Source organism: Sabethes cyaneus, chromosome 1 (assembly GCF_943734655.1).
Source record: "Sabethes cyaneus chromosome 1, idSabCyanKW18_F2, whole genome shotgun sequence".
Lineage (NCBI taxonomy): Eukaryota > Metazoa > Arthropoda > Insecta > Diptera > Culicidae > Sabethes > Sabethes cyaneus.
The window spans coordinates 53,530,502-53,552,098 of NC_071353.1; the positions used below are offsets into that span (position 1 = coordinate 53,530,502).

The 21,597-nt window shown below is 39.9% G+C and overlaps 1 protein-coding gene across 5 annotated transcripts in view; it reads right to left on the reverse strand.

Moving 5' to 3' along the window:
- The window catches only part of LOC128732963 (filamin-A), a 208,251-nt gene that overhangs the window by 62,244 nt on the left and 124,410 nt on the right, over positions 1-21,597 (reverse strand). The window lies entirely within an intron of this gene.

Below are 21,597 nucleotides of genomic sequence, written 5' to 3' on the forward strand. Positions count from 1 at the left end.
TCCATTGATGCATCAGAGTTGCGTCCCGTAACCATTCGCGTCTGTCGACATCGTAAATCCCGAGCGAGCATATCTTTTGGAAAACGCGATTTTTCGATTTTTTCCTTTCCTCGAGTTACGGGCAGCTTCCTCCGGCTTGTGCGGACGTTGTCACTTTTTCGTTAAACAGTTTTGCCCTTCGAAAACAGGGCCCTCCCGTTTATTGACCCCAAGGAAAAAGTTGGGAAATTAGTTTTTCAATTTATTGCTTCATTCTATGCCTGAAATATGTCAGAATTAATGAAAAAAGTGAATACATTATTGTTGATAAATACTCGAATTAACACCTTGTAGTTAGAGCAAAAGGACTTCGAAATATTTGGTAACTTGTCCAAGATAAAACAAATGAATAGTGAATTTCGTTAACAATTTTCATGTTTCAACAGATCTAATTTTCTGAATTTAGATAGTATGATATGCTAAATAATGTCAACAAATGTAGCTCTAACATAGTGGTGATTTAATTCATGCGGATGAACATTTCTCCTAGTGCTAATTAAGAGTATAAGATTTTTTTGCTTCCTGATATGTAGAATGATTTAGCTATAACAGTATAAAGCGGTTAGGTTGTAACGGTATAATTTACTACATCGAACAGAAAGGGGGGAACGAGTACGATTTATTAGCACTACACGAAACCCGCTTCAGCCGGAAAATGCCGTTTAACCACACGAAAGAAGACTGATAGACCTAACAGGTGCCAGGAAAGCATAAAATAATTAGAATCCGTTACAAGATCCTATCTCTGATCTACCTGGTACACTCGTTTACGTACTACTAAGAAGAAGAAAAAACTCGCTATTAGTCAAAAATAGTTGAAGCGCACTAAAACAGACTGAACATTCAGCAGGTGTTGATTGTTTGGTTAGATTAGATTATTAACCATGATTCTGCTTGTCTGTTGAATGAGCAACTATATTCAAAACATTGTGCTATGTACGAATTTCATGCTGAATAGCGAATAAGTGTTATTCGAATCAAGTGTTGAATAATGTAGAGAGTTTTTTGAGTGGAGGATTTGTTCCAAAAACTACGTAAAGTGAAAATTATACATTAAAATATATAAGAAATAGATATCAAATTCAAAGACGATTGAACGTATTTAAATTGTTTCAACAGAAAATGCAAAAATATAGTAGAATTTAAAGGAATTTTTCAAATTTTGACGTAGGACTACGTCTTTGTTTACTATACTGGGACTGGGTAGCACTTTGTGAAAACGAAAATAGAAGTGAAACGTTTGAATGAAAGATTTCAAATGCTAATAACTACTAAACTACTGAACGAAACTGTACAATTTATATGTCGTTGGATGGATAAAATGATCAGTCATTTTATGGAAAAGGTAAGAGAGTAATTTTGTGGAGGGCGTAAGAGGGGGGGGGGGCTCCTATACAAATGAAGCACAAATTTCCTCAAAACTCGAGAACTAAACAGGCAAATGGAACCAAATTTGATATGTGGGGGTTTTAGACGCTAGGATTTTTTTCTATGGTGTACTGAGACCCCTTCCCCTTCTAAGAGGGGAAGCTCCTATACAAATTTTCTCATAAATCTTGAACTAATCAAGCAAATGGAACCAATTTTGGCATGTGGGGGTTTCAGAAGGCAAGATTTTTTTTATGGTGAATTGAGATCTTTCCCCACTTTAGGAGGGGGGCTTCCATACAAATAATATACAATTTTCCTCTTAACTCGAGAACTAACCAAGCAAATGGAGCCAAATTTGGCATGTGGGGGGTTTAGAAGGCAGGATATTTGTTTGTACTGATACCCATCCTTGTTTTAACAGGCTCCTATACAAATTAAATACAAATTTCCTCATAACTCGAGAAGTAATCAAGAAAATGGAACCAAATTTAGCATGTGGGGGTTTTTGGAGGCATGAATTTATTTTATGATGATTTGAGACCCCTCACCCCTGTGGTAGAAAGATAAGGATTCTCATACAAATAAAATCGAAATTTTTGCATATTTTCTGCAATGTAACAAGCGCATATCCCAAGCTGTGAAAGTAAATTAGTAAAACCTTCTCGGAGTAAAAGATAGTGAATCGACGCCGCTAACCTACGTGCCTGTTGCCATTCATGTCAAAAGAGAAGGACACTTGAATGGCACATCATATGTGCGATTCCGGTGCGATGAACGTGCTATAGCTTTAATGTTATTTGTAACCAATGGCCCTTTTAAAGGCGACAAGCGAGGAAAAGTAAGATTATTGACACATGTAAAGTTACGCATAATCATATTTCATACAATAATCTGTGGGCTGGTCATTCATTACTATTTCAACCATTATGATACACACAAGTGATTTTTAAAAGAAATCTCTATGTCTCAATGGTTGCAGGCGCTGTACTTATGAACCCCCGTCCACGTATTTTCAAAACCACCATTGCATTCAATGATGAATTGAAACTGAAAATTTCGCTCTTCTCTTTTAAACACTCACTTAAACAATGGCACTCACAGATTCCCATAAACATACATATGCCAGAAAGACAGTTTACATTAGTCTTTGATTTAATGATCTGATATCCCAACAAACATTTTTGTTGAATAACAGCTTATCAAGCGCTTGTTGACCGGTAATTAGCTGTATCATGGTTGAATAAACTACTATTCAACAAAAATGTTTGTTGGGATAATCCTACCTCACCTTTTCGTACAACCAGGGTGTACAACAAGGGTTGAACACCGTAGTTTTTTTCTGATTTATTAGCGTATCGCCTTTCTTGTAGATAGGATACAGATAACCCCGCCTTTCCACTCCTCCTGTAGTCCAAGTACGCTCCTATGCTATCCTTTTCTATTGCTTTGTTGTTCTTCAGCCGCTGGACCGTTTCTTTAACTTCGCTTGTCGTTTGTCCGATTGTTCCGATTCGAATTACTAGGTATTTATGACGTTCGTCGCTTCCTTTCTTAAGGGTTCTGACGTGTCTGACGTGCAAGACCCGCAACCAACCTCACTAAATTGCTGGAGGACCAAAGTAACTCGAAAGAGCCGTCCTTCTCTGTCAGCACGACTTTGGATTCCACCGAGATTGGTTGCCCGATATCCACCAAGGTTGCTAGTATCCAGGCTGGTATTATGAGAAATTGCTGGATAAGAGATTATTTTATGCCAACAGGTGCTGTCGTACGTTGCACAGTATAAAGGACCCTATACACGTACGTACATGTTGGCCGAAAATGTTGGTGAATTCATGTTCGTCCAACACGCTCACCGGTGTGTGAGTGCCACGAACCAAACTGACAGAAGAAAATGTTCGGCTCGCCGCTCGACCGGAATGACCCTCCAACATTTTGTTCATTTCCAACCCAACATATGCGTACGTGTATGGGGGCCTTAAAGAGTACAAACAAGCATAATTCATCATTATTCATCTTTTGATGTGATGGGTAGGCGCGTTGGTGCTCGGGAATAAGAAGCAGACAGGACAGATTACGTTTGGGCGAGGTGGAACAAGATAACATAGCGACAAAACTTTGGATTCAAAGGTCGTTGCCAGTAGTGCGGCTAAACGGACACTTTATGAAGAGTCGTATAGATTTTATGTTTTATATGGAGTTTTGTTTGGAGCCTGAAGTTGGAACGGAACAGGATTGGATGGTATCCAAGCAATGAGGTTGCTTTTAACGTATCCAAAGAGTGAAAAATGGCTGGGTTTTGAACGCTTACTACTCATTTATTTCTCAAGCTACTTAATCTTCATAGATTTTCTTCACAATTTTCCAACTTTTCAAACACAGACGATACGTAGATATACGAGACGACTATTGTGGATCAACATAAGAAGGGTGCTTGTGGGTGTTTTTGGCCTATTAAGCGGTAGTCTCAACAATATTCATGAGTTACGTTGAAACTATATTTATTCAGGGCTAGATTTCCATAACATTTACTTAATATTTGAGTGCATTTTGGTATTATGAAAATGCTTTGACTTTAAGTTAAGGTCGCGAGAAAAGATGAGGTTACAGCGACTTATTTCGGCATACGACACTATTGTGGTGTCTGAGTTGTTTAAATTTCCGGCAGGTCGAACGCGCCTATACGGTGCAAACCATTACAGTTATAAAGCAGTTCTCCGAATAACTCAATGGTTAGTACTGCGCGTACGCCCACCGTAATTTTTTAGTTGCGCAATTAGCAATAAAGCTGATTTTTTACATATTGTTGGGGTTTATCAAAGCCTTATCGCCTACCAACTATCCAGCTAGCACCAACTCGTATATCAATGTACGAAAATTATCGGAAATATCTCTTAACAAATTCGAAATCGTAACTAAAGCTTGATAAAATGGGCCCAAGTTGATTTTCTATCGTATATAATGTTAATAACTGACATACCTACGATTTTCAGCACAAAATCGTATAGCATTACGAAGCGTGTGGTGCTTAATCGGATATTATCGTATATAAATATTTGTATAGTCGTAACGCTTATAATTCCTAATCTCGTATATCGTCTCCAAAATAGTACGGATATGCCAATTTCGCGCATCAAATTCGATTCATGAGCATGTATATCTGTACGTAATGGTGGTTTTTATCTTTTATATACATATTAAAATGCTAGTTGGGTATATCTATTTGAAGAAATTGCAATGAGCAAACAGCACCACCACCACAGCAGACCAAAAGGGTAGAGAGTTGGTATATGTGTCGGTGTTGCCTACATACCGGCTCATTGAAGATAACTAGTTTTGCAGGAACAACAGCTTGCTTCTGGCGCTACTAAACTTTCAATGCTACCAGACGAATCCAGTGCTCCAGTCCAATGAATATGCGGAGCCACATTTTCTGCATTTAGTTTTCAAATTTTAAATATATTTTGACGATTCGTATACCAATCGGTTGGTGATAGACGTTCCAATTGTATGTTTTTTATGTGCAATCACTTTCGAGTATTTTCTACAGAAAACCGATATACTTCAATTGCACTTGTTAGGTTGATTTGGGAATAAAACCTATGCTTGGTCATTAAATTTTATTTTTCTAGTATTTACGGACCTAAAACTTTGTTGTGGAGATTATTATTGCATAGTACTTTAGGAAAATTGTTTCAGCGAGTCGGTTATATCGGGAAAACTATGATAAATTGGTCAAAAGGACCATAAACAGACGCTTGCCGGAAACAAACTCCATATCATCGGAGTTCTTATCAAAAATAACTTTTTTAACATCTAGGTACAGAATTAAAGATTGAATCCAAACCAATGTCATTTTGAGATAAATGACTTTTTTCGGATAAAAAATCTCAATGTGCACTGATGGCAAATAAGCAGAGTAGCCACGTAATATGATCAAATTAAAGATTGTCAAATCGGTGAAGGTGAAGATTCGAAAGCATTCAACCAAAAACTGATTCACTCCCGAAAAATATTAAGTTTCTGCAAGTTTTTAACGAAATCAAAATCAATCAGTACGGATTAGAGGTTTTGTAATCCAAATCGATCGATTCACTTAGCAGCTATCGGCGGACAAATGGCGCTACTGTCCACTCTGTCCGGACGGACCACTCTGCTGGTTGTGGGGTTGGAAAAATTCTATTTTCGTCTGGCAGCGGCAGCGACCGGAATTGTTTATTGGAAACGACAAGAACACATGTCCACTCATGAAACATTTATTTCCATAGATCGGGCGGTGCCGCGCGCGCATACGAAAATCGTCGGCAGGATTCTTGCAAAGTGGCAAGCGGTGCGCTGCCGATCAATCTTGGCAGCAAGCGATCCGGCGAGGAATTTGTGGAAACTAAAAAATTAAGATATTTTTAGTCCTTGATTGTCTTTTTCCGAAAGTATGACAAAATTTTGCATATGTATTGTAAAGAAAACATTGTGTGATTGAATGAGTCAGTAGCACGTGGAACCATGTCAAAGTTGAACTTTTTACCGTTGAGCTGGAAATGCTATGTGGACTGCGCTAAATTAATGGTTCGTCGTTTCACGCTGGGTTTCATACGTTTCAACCCTTCTCGGCAGAGAAATTATTATGGGGACGAAAAAAAGAAAATTTGTGTCCTAGCAACAGGCCAACTTTTTTTCCAATGACAATTTTATATCACCATCAAGCTTTTTTTTCTCTCTGGTTTGAGTTGAAACGTTGTTTTCACGATTTTATTGGCATATTTGTCGTGACTGGCTCGGATTTTATGATTTTTTTTTTCTAACAGAGAGTGACGCACTATATAAGCGAAATATATTTGAATTCAGGAGCAGCCGCAAACCACTCACTGTGTATTTCATACAATAATCTTCCAGCGTGCCAGTGCAATTTAGTGGGAATACGCACGGCCGGTCACTCACTGGCTGGGGAAATGTTGAAAATATCTCCCGGATGAGGTTTGTGGCTGACGATGATGGAGGCGGACGGTCTCTGGCTGGTATGACTGTTCTAGTGTCTGGGATTGTCACCGAGCGGGGTTGCTATTTTTAGCTTCCGATGCAAATCCCATTTGGACATATGCAGAATCGGTTCCTAATAATACTACTGCATAAGGCGTGAGTGGACATTTTACGTGCTATTACACGCTCAGAATGCGCTATCTTCTGGTGGCAGTGCGCTGTGAAGCATATTTTCCACACGGAAGCGCTTGCTCGGCTAAATGGAAAAACGCGGTAGAGTTAAGTTTGCGAACGAAATACTAGCTGTGAATGAATTCGTTATGGTGTATTGCATGGACAATAGGGTGTTAGATACAACATGAATTCCAGCATGGATTAACACATATCATCGTTTATGATACCATTCATAAGTTAAGATGTTGATTTGAAGTAGTGTAGGCTGTTGATTTTGGGTGTCGAATGATTGAGTGTAGTGTGCGAAAGTCATTAAAAATATGTCTATACTTAACTTTGCCGGTGATCTACGCATATTCGTTGTTTGATGCCTAAGTCAACAATAACAGAATTCAATTTTAAGTAGGTATACTCTCAAAGTCGGACAGGTAAGAAAGTTTCTTCCAATACACAATAATGCATGTCATAAATCGACAATCACACAACATTTTGTATGAGGTAAAATATAATTGTTTCGACTTTTTTTGAGGTTTTCATCGCCGGAAAACCATAAACTTTTGTAGAAACTTCTTCCATTTATAATTTGTCTTGGATTGCTGAGAAATTGACTTACATTTTCTTAGAAAAATGTTTATTTGTATAAAAGTTACAAGTTTTTAAGATCCCAGAAAATCGAAACCAGACGCACCCAATTCAAAAAAGCAGGAAACCACGATTTTTTCACACAGATTTTCATAAAATTCTGGAACCCTTCGACCCAAATTTATACGATACTTTTAAAAAATGTCCAAAACTTTTAGAGTTCTTCGAGATACAAATTTTCTTCGAAAGAAAACTTAGAAAAATAGATAAAATTTTGAAAATAAGTTACGAAGTAAAGCAAAGTCCTGGCGCTACCTTCCGTTCGGAGTTTAACCATATAATTTTATGTTCGACAGTTCACTATATAATTCTACTGTTAACAATCTTTTCGTCAAATTTATTTAAGGATTCATCGAATTCGAACAAATATTGTACCGAAGAAAGTGCACAAATACAGGCAGCGATAGGTTGGTGAAATCCAAGTGCTGTACGGTGCGATTGTAATTGTAGTAGACCAGGGCGGGGCATAAGTGCGACGTTTGAAGTTCTCATCAATTTTCATGAGATATGAAGAACCACAACAATATTGTATATTGATGCAATAACGCAATATCTTCACATTCAACTATAAATCATTTGGTTCGACTCATACACCTCCCAGCATTGGACAAAAGGTAGGAGTCAAAATTACTACTTGTCAAGCATAGCTACCAATACCCCTGTTCCTTTCCGCTCTTCCCCTCCTTCACCAAAAAAATTTTCATTTCTTTCCTCTACCGTCCCTTCATCAATTGTAGAACCATCGTTTCAAAAAATATTAATATATATGTATGACCGCATTTCAAGGTCAAGACTAAAAACTTGAGATTAGTCTAAGAAACATTTGTAGATAATATTGTTTTGAGAAATTTCACTGAAGAAAGAAAGTGGTTATTACTCGCATGACTCATGAGATCCCACTATCATTTATAAATGAAGAGTGACATTATAAGGCAGCCGCTACATTCTGCTACTGCAGTAGAATCACCCACTTAAAATTTGCACTAAAAAAAGAAAAAAACCTAAATAACTTGAAAATCGGCAATTGTAGAGTTTCCACATATTCTACAAAAATATACAAATCATCACTGTCTATAATTTTGCAGAACATTTTATGTTTATAGGAGTTAAAATAAAAGAGCTATGTGAAAAAAAACAATATTAAAGGGATACCCACAAGTTTCGCTCCGTAACTTTTTTCCCTTCGGGAAACTAGCAGTCATTAACTTTTCGTCGGAAAGCCCAATTTCGGAAGCAGTTTTTGGGCCCAAAAGCAGGATTCTGTTCATAAAAACGTAAATACTGCATTTTTCTTGCCACTCTGAACACAGCGAATATATTTTCATGAACAGAATTTTTGTTTCAAACAAAAGAACTGCTTTTGAAGTAGGCAGAATCGATGACGACTCACCTTAAGAAATAGCCACAGCAGCTCAAAACAATGTTATCTACAATTGTTTCTCACCAATCGAAGACGTTAAGCTTGAAACTAAAAATTTTATTTACCGCTTAGGTAGGGACGTAACTTTTCAACAACATGTTGCGTTGCGTCATCAAGCCGGGAAAGTATCCGTAAAAGTATCGATGATCTTTACGGCCAAACGCTGCCTTCAAATCGGTCTAAACTACGTCCATTTGAGCCTTCTGCTCTACATGTCAGATGCAAGCGGGCGTGAAATCCAAAAGATTGGTACACACAGATCGCTCTAACGTCAACATCCGTTGTTGTGGCACCGATGCACCTGCCACTATCTCATTGGTAAATCGACGTCAATACAGACATGTAGGGGAATGGCTGTTACCTAGACAACAAAAACACCTTGGTGCTAGTGAAGAAAAACCAAAACAAAGTTAAAATTGCAACAAAATAAACTAAATTAATTATTTGAAGATTAAATGCTAACGTTGAGCTGGTTCTGTTTAAGTGAAAAGTGCTAGAAAGCAGATCTACGTGCGTTAGAGTGAGTAGCAGAATAAGGTGAACTGTGAATCTTTATTTGATTAATGAATTCTCTGCAGACAAAATTAGTCAGCGTAACCGGCAAGCGAGTCAGCGGCCTTTGGCAGGAGATTCGTATAAAACTGAGCATTAGTTAGCTTTTCTCGAGAAACGTTCAGGTGAAACAAGATTCCGCGGCGTGCCCGTTAGAAGATATTTCGTGAAAAACTATTCATGTAAGCGAAATTAGATTTATATAATCAAAATGTTACGAGAAAATTTATTTTAGTTTTAAGCTGCACAAATAAAGGCTGCTCTAAGAATTTAGTTCGTTCACGATCCGAACATCCGTGTTGGTTGAGAGAAATCTAGCTTTTCGTATAATACGTAACATCGTGGTCTCGCGTGCCTGTTGGTATGAAATAGAACCCACAGTGGTCCTCAGCCTCTTAGCCAGCAACTTATATTCCTACCTTCTCGTAGTGGCATCAATGCTGCGAGTCGAGCAGAAGTCAACCATGCCTACTCATACCCGGAAGAGTATGAGAAACATAGCATTCAACGCTTACGCCGCACACGCAGGCGTAAAAGAAACAGCCACCGGTGCTGTGTGCAGGCATTCTACTACCCACACACTCACGCACACACATCCACACATCGTCTTCCTACATAGCTTATTACCGAGTCAAAAAAAAACTCCTGAAATTATCCTGTGCTGGCCGTGAGGCATAGTGGCTTACAGTAGGCAATGGGATACAGGTTTTGCATTACTTTTTTCTTTTCTTCTTCATTCTCGCCCTCGATTCTACTCAAGGGCGGAAGTAAAAATTCCCGCGAGTAATCGGTCTCAGCAGCTCGGGCTGCAACGAAGAACGAGAGTGTCGACCGTCGCTGTTAGCTAAACACACACTCTCAAAAACTCGTCGCAGTGCATGAAAAAATACGAGCGAGAGTCCGAAAGGGACGCCTATGCTAATGCCGGCGCGTTCGTTAGAATGAGTACGCGTGTGTGAGAAAATTAGACCACACGAGTGTGGGCTAACAGTCTACAGTCCTGGTCCCCATCTGGAAGACGATCACCGAGAGCATATGTATGTTGAGGATAAAAGTTTCTTCAACTACACCATCATAAACGTTCACAATCCTCACGAAGGTAGACGAGAGGGTAGCGTTCGTACGTACGATAACTATTCGCCTCGGCACTTCAATTGGGTATATCAATGGGGGTTATGAATGCCCAGGTTGGTAGAGAAGCGATTTATCCACCGGTGATCGGGCCCCATAGCCACCATAACAACCAGCGATGCATCAACTTTGCAGCTTCCTGGTCACCTGATAAATAATAGAGCCGCCGGAAAGGAATGACTAAAATAACAAAGAACCACTAGCAATGGCACTTCACTGGATAATTACAAGGGTTTGGGAGGAAGAGAAACTACTAGTGGACTGGATGGAAGGTGTGGTTTGTCCCATCTCCAAAAAGGGACGATTGTTGTAATTACTACGACATTACGCTGTTACAATTACGCTGCCCACAATGTACTTTCACAGATTTTGCTACGTCTAACAGCAAGAGATTTCGCCAGATAATATTGGGTGGATTTTATGGCGGTCCGTGCTATTACGAATCAAATTTTCACTCTCCGGTTGATCTTTTAGTAATGTCGGGAGCTCAGCGTGCTTACGCATCATATTTTCGTGGATTTAAAGGCAACATACGATACAGTCGAGCGCGTACAGTTATGGTAGATAATGCACGAGAACGGTTTTCCGAACAAACTGAAATGGCTGATCAAAACTACCTTGGAGCGAATGATGTACTACGTGTGTGTTTCGGGGCCACTCTCAAGTCCCTTAGAATCGCGAAGAGCGTTGCGGCAGGGGGATGGACTGTCCTGCATGTCAACATCGCGATGTATCAACATTGATGTTGAAGCGGGCATCGAAACGAGAGAAACGATCTTCGGCAAAAGAAGCCAACTCCTAGCGGAGGCAGTCTCCGCCAGACGAAAAACGCATTTAAGATGACTGTCCAGAACCACATGGGAGGAATCAAATAGAAAATATAAAATAAATTGTATGTGAAAAACCTAAAATACATTAAAAAAATATTCTGATTTTATCCGTACCGTACCGTACCCTATATAGTTTTAATTACAATTCAATCATTTTTGGTCAAAGGTAAGAATGATTTATTTCTTTATGTTTATTTATTACAGAAAGGTTAACAAATGACCATAAGCAACAAAGTACAGTCTTCCTTGATTGGTGGACATTATACAGATTTGGCCTATTTATACTCCAAAGTTAAAAGTGTATTGAATGTGTTAAATGTTTTAAGAATTCGCAAAGAAATTAAGCAAATCCTAACACAAATTAAACTTTTCGTTTTTGTTTCTAAAGAATACCGACACTACATCGACTCATTTGTGAAGTTTTCCTAAAATCGAAAGACTTTGCGAAGATCAAAAACGGATTAATCGCCTATTAGCTCTCAAGTGATGAAATTGGAAACTCAACAACAGCAAATAAACAGGATTAGTGTAAAACCGTGCGCCCCCCGCTGTAAACGTTTAAACTTATGAAAACCCATTAAAATACTCTTCTCGTTTTTTGTTTTGTAGGACCGATCCATTAAACGGGGAATTGGCGTCACACCTAATTTGGGCCGTAAATATCGTGTATTGTTTCCACACATACACACACACACACACACACACACGCCGAGGAAACTTTGGCCGTAATCCCATCAAACGGCTGTCGGAATTTACGATGGGAAAAGCGGTCAACATTGTTTGATGGTACGGTAAATGTTCAGCAACGGCATTTTCTCGTGCGAATGCGTGAACTGGGATGGCACGCGAACACTCAACGGAAGATCAACTCTCTGTTGTTTGGTACATTACCAACCTGGCGTTTGTGTACCCAAGAAATTTGTTTTTTATTGCACATTTTTCATCTCATTCTTCTGTAGATGAGTGGCTTTATGCGTTAAGGTACGGAATGAATTTTCTTTTGATTCATTTACTTGGCGATTTAAGCGGAACGAATATAAATAGATAGGAATGATAGGGATGCAAATACGTAAAAGGTAGCACGCTTTTGTCCCAAAACATGCTTCTACATGTAATTGAGCCTTCGTGTGAAACTTGATGTCGTAGGTTACTGTGCAAAGCGCTATTAGTCTTCAAAAATTAAAAAATAATCAGATGAATGGCGGGTGTGTTTGACAGCCCAAGGTCACCTGTCAGAATGATCACTCAAGCCACTAATTGACGGTTGCCTTCACTGTCATGTTGTAAATTTTGGCTGACAGCTTGTACAGTATCACGTTCCGCTCAGTCGAATTGCTTCCCATGACGTGTTTGACGTGTTTGACGTGTTCGTGAAAGGGATAATTTTCCCGGCAGCAGCTGTAGCTTGTAGCAGGCTGCCCTAACCGGCACCGACTGAAACCAATATTATTATTATTTGTCTACATGTGCTTGAACCTGTCAAAATCTCAACCAGAATAGTACGATTTCAAATCAGTTGATTTTTCCCAAAGCAGTGGTTAGAGTCACAGCAAAGAACTTGTGTGGAATGAATAATCCAATTACATGGATTTTAAATATTTTGTGTTTGTATGATTTACATGTTATACCTATTATAGCTGTTAAGTAATTTGTTCAAAAGATAGGAAAGTGATTTTATTCGTGTTCGGAGAATAATTCTAGTTGCATGAAGTAAGTAATCATGTCATCAAAATCAAGTAATTTAATCGTTGAAGTTATTATAACCGACCATGCAATAGGACTATACCACTAATGGATTGAGCGGACTAACGTCCAGGCCGGAGCGGAGCGCCAAGGTTTGAGGACTTTCATGGCGGAACCAACTTGTAGCTTGTAGGATACGCTTGTAGCAATTTTAGAAGTCTACGTGAATGTACCTTCAAAATTTTAATCTGCTTAACCCATGTGACACAAACTAAACAGAGGCAAACATGGATGGTTTTTATTTCCTGATGCCGAGTATCAAAAAGATAGCACGGACACTCTGCTTATATTCATAACTTAGCTGCTCATTATCAGTACTGCTTTTAATAAGCATGCTTCATTATCCGCGTAGAACAGCCGGCACTTAGATGGCAATAAAACAGAACGTATTTGATAAATATCTGAAATAAATAAAGTCCTAGATCACTCCTTTGCGGGACACCATGAGCATCCATGAATACTTCAGAATACAAAACTATACATTCCTGATTCATAAAACAATTGGTAGATCGGATAAAATCCACGGTCTTCAAATTAAGAATTTCTCTGGCGAGTGCCCAAGACACGACATGAAAATCATCATTGGAGACGCACATGCACAAGTTACGAAGGAGGAATTCTTTCGCCCAGTCATTGTAAGACGCATTCTTCATTTGTCCATTAACCAATGAAAAAGGCTGACCAACTTTACCTGCTACCAGATCGATCATGTTTTGATTCACTTCCAGACCTTTGTGGCAAGTGGAGTGGGTTGAAGGTCTCATTTGCCATATCTATAAAAAAGAGAATCGACTAGACCAGTGGTGCTCAGGTATATACATGATGCGGGCCAGATTAGATTGCCCATGAATGCCGCGGGCCGCGGCCTGCGCATAATCATTTTATATGAAGGTCCACAAGATATAAACCGGAAAGCATTCAGATAAACAACATGCACGAGGCATTACGAATGAACTGAGGGATCCTGTGTCATCAAAAAATTTACTCATAAGTTCACCATCCCTCAAATCAGTCCGCGGGCCGCATAAATCATTTTGAAGGGCCGCTCTTTGGCCATCACTGGACTAGACTGTAGAAATTATTGACGCATTAATTCAATGAATTTCATGTACTAATTTTCGTATTATGTTCATAAAATAGAGACATTTACCGATGTTTGATGCAGGACTACGTTTAACTGAAGGGTGTCATTCCAAAATTTAGATTTTGTTACCGTCACGTAACTATGAAGTATTTGGGACGATAAATAGCTCTGACAATTATGAATGCATTTTGATAGTTTGGATACCGATAGATTCGTAATGGATGTAGTAATTATGTGGTTTTTATTATAATTTTGTTTTTCAGTCACTAAATAGTGAAAATTAACGAAAAGTTTCAAGGTTAAATTTCTCCATACATTTTCTTTGTAATCACCTTGCTTCACTGGCAGGGATGACAGTTCAATATACCATCTGTTTACTGTGATTTTAATTACTTTTCGTTAAGAAAAAAAGTAACAGAATCTCCTTGTCCCAATAGGTCGAAAATTCTTTACGAGTCGTAAATTACGATGGTTAAACAAAGACCAATTTTATGTCTGCCCTTGGGAAGTACGCCAGAAAAAACCACAAAATCTCCTCGTCCCAATCGGTCGAAGTTTTTCTTTACGTATATCTGTATTTCCTTGTCCGAACAGGTCAACTTTATTTACGACTAGAGATGTCAGTTAATTGTTCGAAAAATTTAATTATTCGAATATTTTTTATTTTCGAATACTGCAGGAACGAGTAATTGAATTAATCGATCAATTGAAGGGGAATAATATGAATGATGGTTGATCAATGATTGGATAACGCGTAAAACAGACCCCATTGTGGTCCCTAGCCTCTTATCTAGCAACTCCTACCCCTACCTCCACGTGGTACCGGCTGGAATACGAGCAACCATAGCGGAGATCGGGTAACCAACCCCAGTGGAAACTAAGGTCGTATACCAACAGGGGAGGAGGCACAGTGTGTCTCGACACTGCAAGATGGCAGCCCCATCACGAGACTCGGTAGCGTAAGCCCTAGTACGGCTACCTATCTAAACCAAAAAACAACTTACAACAAGAGTCAAGAAATATCTTCTCGGAATAGTCGGCATGTACCAAGGCGACGAAATAAGTACATGGAATGGAGGAACTGCAGATCGCTAAATTTCGTTGGTGGCGACAGGGTGCTGCTCGATCAGCTAGAACCCAGAAAGTTTGGCATCGTGGCGCTGCAGGAGATCTGTCGCAAGGGCGAGAAGGTGTGGAGGATCCGTGGCGGCAGAGCTCGAGTTTTCCAGAGCGGTGGAGCGACCAACGGGCTGGGAACGGGCTTCGTAGTGTTGGGCAAAATGCAGGATCGCGTAATGGATTGGAAAGCGATCAACGAGAGGATGTGCGTGTTGAGGATAAAAGGCCGTTTCTTCAACTACACCATCATAAACGTGCATTGCCCACACGAAGGTAGACCCGACGACGAGAAGGAAGGGTTCTATGCGCAGCTGGAGGCAACATACGACAGCTGCTCACCACGGGACATCAAGATCGTCATCGGGGATATGAACGCCCAAATCGGCAGGGAAGCAATGTATAGACCGGTGATCGGGCCCCATAGCCTGCACACCGACACGAACGATAACGGCCAGCGATGCATCAACTTTGCGGCTTCCCGAGGCTTGGTGATCAAAAGCACCTTCTTTCCCCACAAAGATATCCACAAGGCCACCTGGAGATCACCTGACCAACGAACCTCGAACCAAATTGACCATATTCTCATCGAGGGACGGTTTTTCTCGAACATCACCAACGTACGCTCCCTACGGAGTGCGGATATTGACTCGGACCACTACCTAGTAGCAGTACATGTGCGCTCAAAACTATCGACGGTTTATACCTCGCGACAAAGTCGCCCTCCTCGGCTAAACATTCGGCAACTAGACAACCCGCGATCTGCCGAAAACTACGCGCGCGTGCTGGATGAAGCTCTGCCTTCTTCTGTGGAGCTAGATGCTTCGACCCTCGAAAACGGATGGAGTAGGATACGCTCGGCCGTCAACGAGGCCGCAACCGCGGTGCTAGGTGTGGAAACCTCGAGTGCACGAAATGATTGGTTTGACGGGGAATGCCAAGAAGCGATAGAGAGGAAAAAAGAGCTTGGGAAAACTATCTGAGCATATCCACGAGAGAGAATTTGGCCAAGTATCGACGAGCGAGGAATGAGTTGACCACGATCCTGAGAAGGAAAAAGCGCCAGAAGGAGGACGGAGATCGTGAGGAGCTTGAACAACTATTCCGGGCTAATGATACCCGCAAGTTTTACGAGAAGGTGAACCAAACTAGCAAGGCCTACACACCAAATCCTGACATGTGTAGGGACGAGTCTTATCACAAACGAGCGCGAGGTGGTCGACAGGTGGAAGCAGTTCTTCGATGAACACCTCAACGGCGATATAGCAGCAGGAGACGCAATGGAAGTTAACCTCGGAGTACCTACAAACGACAACAGCGTACCGGCTCCCGATCACGAAGAGATCCGACGAGAAATCGGTCTGCTGAAGAATAATAGAGCCGCCGGGAAGGACCGACTCCCGGCAGAACTTTTCAAAAATGGCCAAGAACCGCTAGTAATGGCACTTCACTGGCTGATTTCAAGGATTTGGGAAGAAGAGAAATTACCGGAGGAGTGGATGGAAGGCGTAGTCTGTCCCATCTACAAAAAGGGCGATCGGCTAGACTGCTGTAACTACCGCGGCATTACGCTGGTCAACGCCGCCTGCAAGGTGCTCTCCCAGATTCTGTTGCGTCGTCTATCCCCAATAGCAAGAGAATTCGTAGGGCAGTATCAGGCGGGTTTTATGGGGGCCCGTGCTACTACGGATCAAATTTTTACTCTCCGACAAATCCTTCAGAAATGTCGACAGTACAACGTGCCCACGCATCATATTTTCGTGGATTTCAGAGCAGCATACGATACCGTTGAACGCGAACAGCCATGGCAGATAATGCACGAGTACGGTTTTCCGGACAAACTGACGCGGCTGATCAAAGCTACTCTGGAACGAGTGATGTGCTACGTGCGCGTTTCGGGGACACTCTCAAGCCCTTTCGAATCGCGCAGAGGGTTACGGCAAGGGGATGGACTGTCCTGTATGTTGCTCAATATCGCTATTGAAGGTGTGATCCGGCAAGCGGGCATTGAAACGAGGGGAACGATCTTCAGTAAGAGTAGCCAACTCCTAGCCTTTGCAGACGACCTCGACATCATTACTAGAAACCGTGGGACGGCGGAGGTAATCTACGCCAGACTAAAAACGGAGGCTAGGAGGATAGGGTTACAAATTAATGCGTTGAAAACCAAATATATGGTAGGAAGAGGCTCCCGAGATAGTAACGTTTGCCTCCCACGGACAGTGACTATTGACGGCGATGAGCTAGAAGTGGTTGATGAGTTCGTATATTTGGGATCTCTGGTCACCGCCGACAATAATACGAGTAAGGAGATCCAACGACGCATTCAAGCTGGAAATCGAGCCTACTTTTCCCTTCGCTAGACGTTTTGATCAAGGAGCATACGCCGCCGCACAAAGCTAACGATGTACAAAACGCTAATCAGACCGGTAGTCCTCTACGGACTTGAGACAGTAACTTTACTTACGGAAGACATACGTGCACTTGCCGTTTTTGAACGAAAGGTGTTGCGGACTATTTTTGGCGGAGTACAGACGGAAAGCGGAGAGTGGCGGAGACGTATGAATCACGAGCTACAGGCACTGCTTGGAGAGATTCCCATCGTACACCTGGCGAAAGTTGGGAGACTACGGTGGGCCGGCCACGTCGCAAGGATGCCGGACGACTGTGTAGTGAAATCCGTTCTCTTCAAGAACCCCACCGGCACCAGGAATAGAGGGGCTCGCCAACGTGCTAGATGGCTCGACCAGGTTGAAGCCGACTTGCGTGTGTCGAGACGCGTAACGAATTGGCGACGAGTAGCCCAGGACCGAGTACAATGGAGAGGAATTCTTGATACGGCAAGAGCCACCCCGGCTCTCGGCTGAATAAATAAATAAAAAATATGAATGATTCAACAATAAATAAAGATTCCCGTTCACCGTTTAATTAATTCGACCAATCGATTTAAAAACGAAATATTTGAATATTTTGTAATCGGATACTATTAGCACGAATAATTGAACTAATCGATTAGTGAAGACAATACTCACCAATTAATTGATAATCGAATAATCGAAAACTTCGGTCATCATTATTTTCAACGATTAAACCTAGATCTATCGGATGTCTGTGGTTGAGAAGTACGTCATGAAAAGTGATAAAATCTCCTTGTCCCAACAGGCCTAAATTATTTTTTTACGTATGATGAATAAACCTAGACCAATTTGAGGTTTGTGTTAGGAATGTTCGCCAAAAAGTGACAAATTCTCCTCATCCCAACAAGCCGTCGAACATTCTTTACGACGATTAAAGCTGGTGACTTTGATATTTGTGTTGGGAAAGTGCGCTACACCTATACTGTTCAGTTAAATATGATTCTATATATGCAGATCTATGTATGCGCATGGTTGCCATTTCATTGGAAGCGTTGTATAATGTAAGACGGTACATCTTTTCAATTATTCTACTAAGACGCTCAAATAAACAATAGTGAATGTATTGTGTTGTGGTAAGTAGGTGCTATTGAGAAAAAGGGGTTGGATTGGTAAAATATCTTCAACGTGGGAGAATGGTTGGTAGTAAAAACAATTTTTTGTGTTTGGGTTTGGTTGATTTTTTTCGGTGAGGAATGAAACAGTTTTATATTTTCTGCGTTACGCGTTTCAGCCTACTATATTTCATTCAGCCATCTTCGGACGCCTATTTAGAGGTAGAATTACAGAAATTACAAGTCGTCAAATATTAGTAACACAAAATTTAGATTTAACAAGAAACATTTAACGTTGACATTTGAACTTTTTGAACCAAACCCAAACATATAATTGAACGGTGATCCAAACATTCGAAACAAAAAAAATTTATGTTTTTATAATATAATTTTATAAATAAAAACAAAATTCTGTAAGGTAACAGGAAAGCAGTAGTTTTGTTCTTGATTTCGTCAAATGCACATTTCGCCGGGGCAATAAAGAAAAAATACATTTTTCCAATCTTATTGTTTACCCAGAGATGTTTAGGAAGCTTATACAGTGAAAACCGCAATCTTCTATATAAACTGTTACACTTAGTAGTATATGATTGTTTTTGGAATATTACGCCAATAATATTTTTAATATAAAAATGCTAAATACTTAAATTTAATAAAGTATTAAATCATGAATGTTTTCTCGCGACTGTATATTGAAAACTGAGGCTACTCTTTAAGAAATCAGTGTTGCAAATCCCACACTCGTGCGGTCTAATTCTCGTATGGTCTAATGTGCGTGCGTGAGTGTGTAGATAGCAGATTGTCTGCACATAGCAACGTGGCGGCGTAAGCGTTGAATGCTGTGTTTCTCCTACTCACTCGCGTGAGCAGGCAACGTTGACTTCTCGCTCGATTGGCAACATTGTAAAAAATACAGTTCAATTTATTAATTTTCTTGAGTAAAATTGCCATATTTTTTGCTTTTACACAAATAAATTAAAAACCAACTTTGCCTCAGATGCAACCTTCAACTTCTTTTTGTTGCCAAATACTAAGCTAGTTTGCGAGAGGATCGTTCAACCATGGATCAAATATTCGTGACAGATCCTACACACTTCGAAAAAACTCTGTAGATAGGTTTTCGTCTTGTCAAATGCACATACATATATGCACATTGATATTTCGCAATATAAAATATCGCAGCATGAATTGCATACATGTAGGCTTAATTATTAGCGTTGGCTTGATGTAAATGACCTAACAAGCGTATCCCAAGTAACAATTCCAAGTTTTATTACGTTTGTATAGTGGTTTTCAAGACCAATTTCATAAAACCGCTAATAACACTATGAGCTCCATCAGCACTTTCTGATGACCGCTATAAAACTGCTCTCTGACCAGGTGGCCCACTCCTCAGAATGTTTTCATAACCGCTATAAGAATCAGGTTATAAGCGCAAGTAGTCGTATCACTCTCTGCTGAAAGTAGCAATAAAACCAGTTAAGCTTACGCTGCTTGACAGTCATCGCAATAATTTAAATTTTAATTTAATCGCAATAATTTAATAATTTTGCTTTTCACACACACAGCTAAATAAGTTCGCTAGCTTTGTCAACTTGAAAGTTTATCCGTAAGCAGAAAAGTTTAGGTTTAACTGACAGATCATTCTGAACGATTTGGTTTATAGCGACCAGAATGAAATATCCCATAGAATATTTATTAAATTTTAAGCAATTTCATTGGTTTGCAGCATGTGCGCATTTAATTTCATCGTGCATATAGGTCGATAAAATCAGCGCGCCACTGAAATTGTGCAATTTGCGAAAACTGGTTATTTTAACCAATTGAAAATATTCAGTTAGTCCATCTCAATTTCTAGCAAAATCATTTTAGTTGCTTCCTCTGACAGGAAAACCGATTGATAATAAATTTCTTTCTGCAAAATATTTTGCTTTGATGAATTGTTGTTTGCGAGCTAAAACAAAATACTAGAATATGGCAATATGGCTTCGCATAAAAAAATGATTTTGGTATTGAACTTTGGTATTCTTCATAATAGCAGCAAAAAAACTGTTTGGTCAGGGTGTTACAGTTTTAATAGCTCTATAAAACTACTATTTATTATTTATACTATTTAACTATTTATTGCGGTTTGACAAGTAACCGCGATAGGATCAATTTCGATTGGTACGCCATTTTGTATTGTTACGCCACACTTATGGTAAGTTTATAGGAGACGTGATGTGGTGCAGCCAACTACTTTTAACCTGGCAATATAAGCAAACACAATAAATTTGCTTTATTAACAGTTTTATTGTAGTTTTCTAGCTAGCTATAAGTGTGTTTGTACTTGTATCTTCTTGGTATTGCGCAATACCACAATAAAACCAGAGGTATTGATTAATACCACAATAAAATCTTTATAAAATTCTAGTAAGTAAGTGGCTTTAGAATTGTTACTTGGGATGTGCATTCTATCTGACGGAAAATACGTGTGATTTTTGTTTCGTGTTCGTTAATTTATACTTGAGATGCATATTTGATCGGTGTTAAATCAGACCGGACCAAACCGCAAAATTAAAAAAAAAATGAGTTAACGACAGCAAACAATCAAGAATTTTCTAAGCTACATTTTACTCTCATCAGACTAAATTAATGTTGGAAACAGCCAGAATTATGAGATGACTTCGAACGATTGATAGGTATACACCATACAGAGCAGCAAACATTGAACGCGTTTTTCTCGAAATCAGAGTTGTGTCACTTGGTTCGGTCTGACTTAACCATTTATATGTTTCATTTGTTCGTTCCGGGAAGCGTGGATTTGAAGTCGGCGTATGCTTCAGTTGAACGAAATTACTGTGGTAGATAATACTCGGTGTCACTTTTCCGACAAAACTAATTAACTTGATTCGAAAGAAACTGAAGAGATGAAAACCACTGGATAAACTGAAGTAACGGGCTCTCAAGCTTATCATTCAACATTGATCTTGAAGGCGGAGTACGCAGAACAAACCCGCCAAGAAACGGTATCAACAATCAAAGTAAAGCAAACTCCTGGAACTAAATT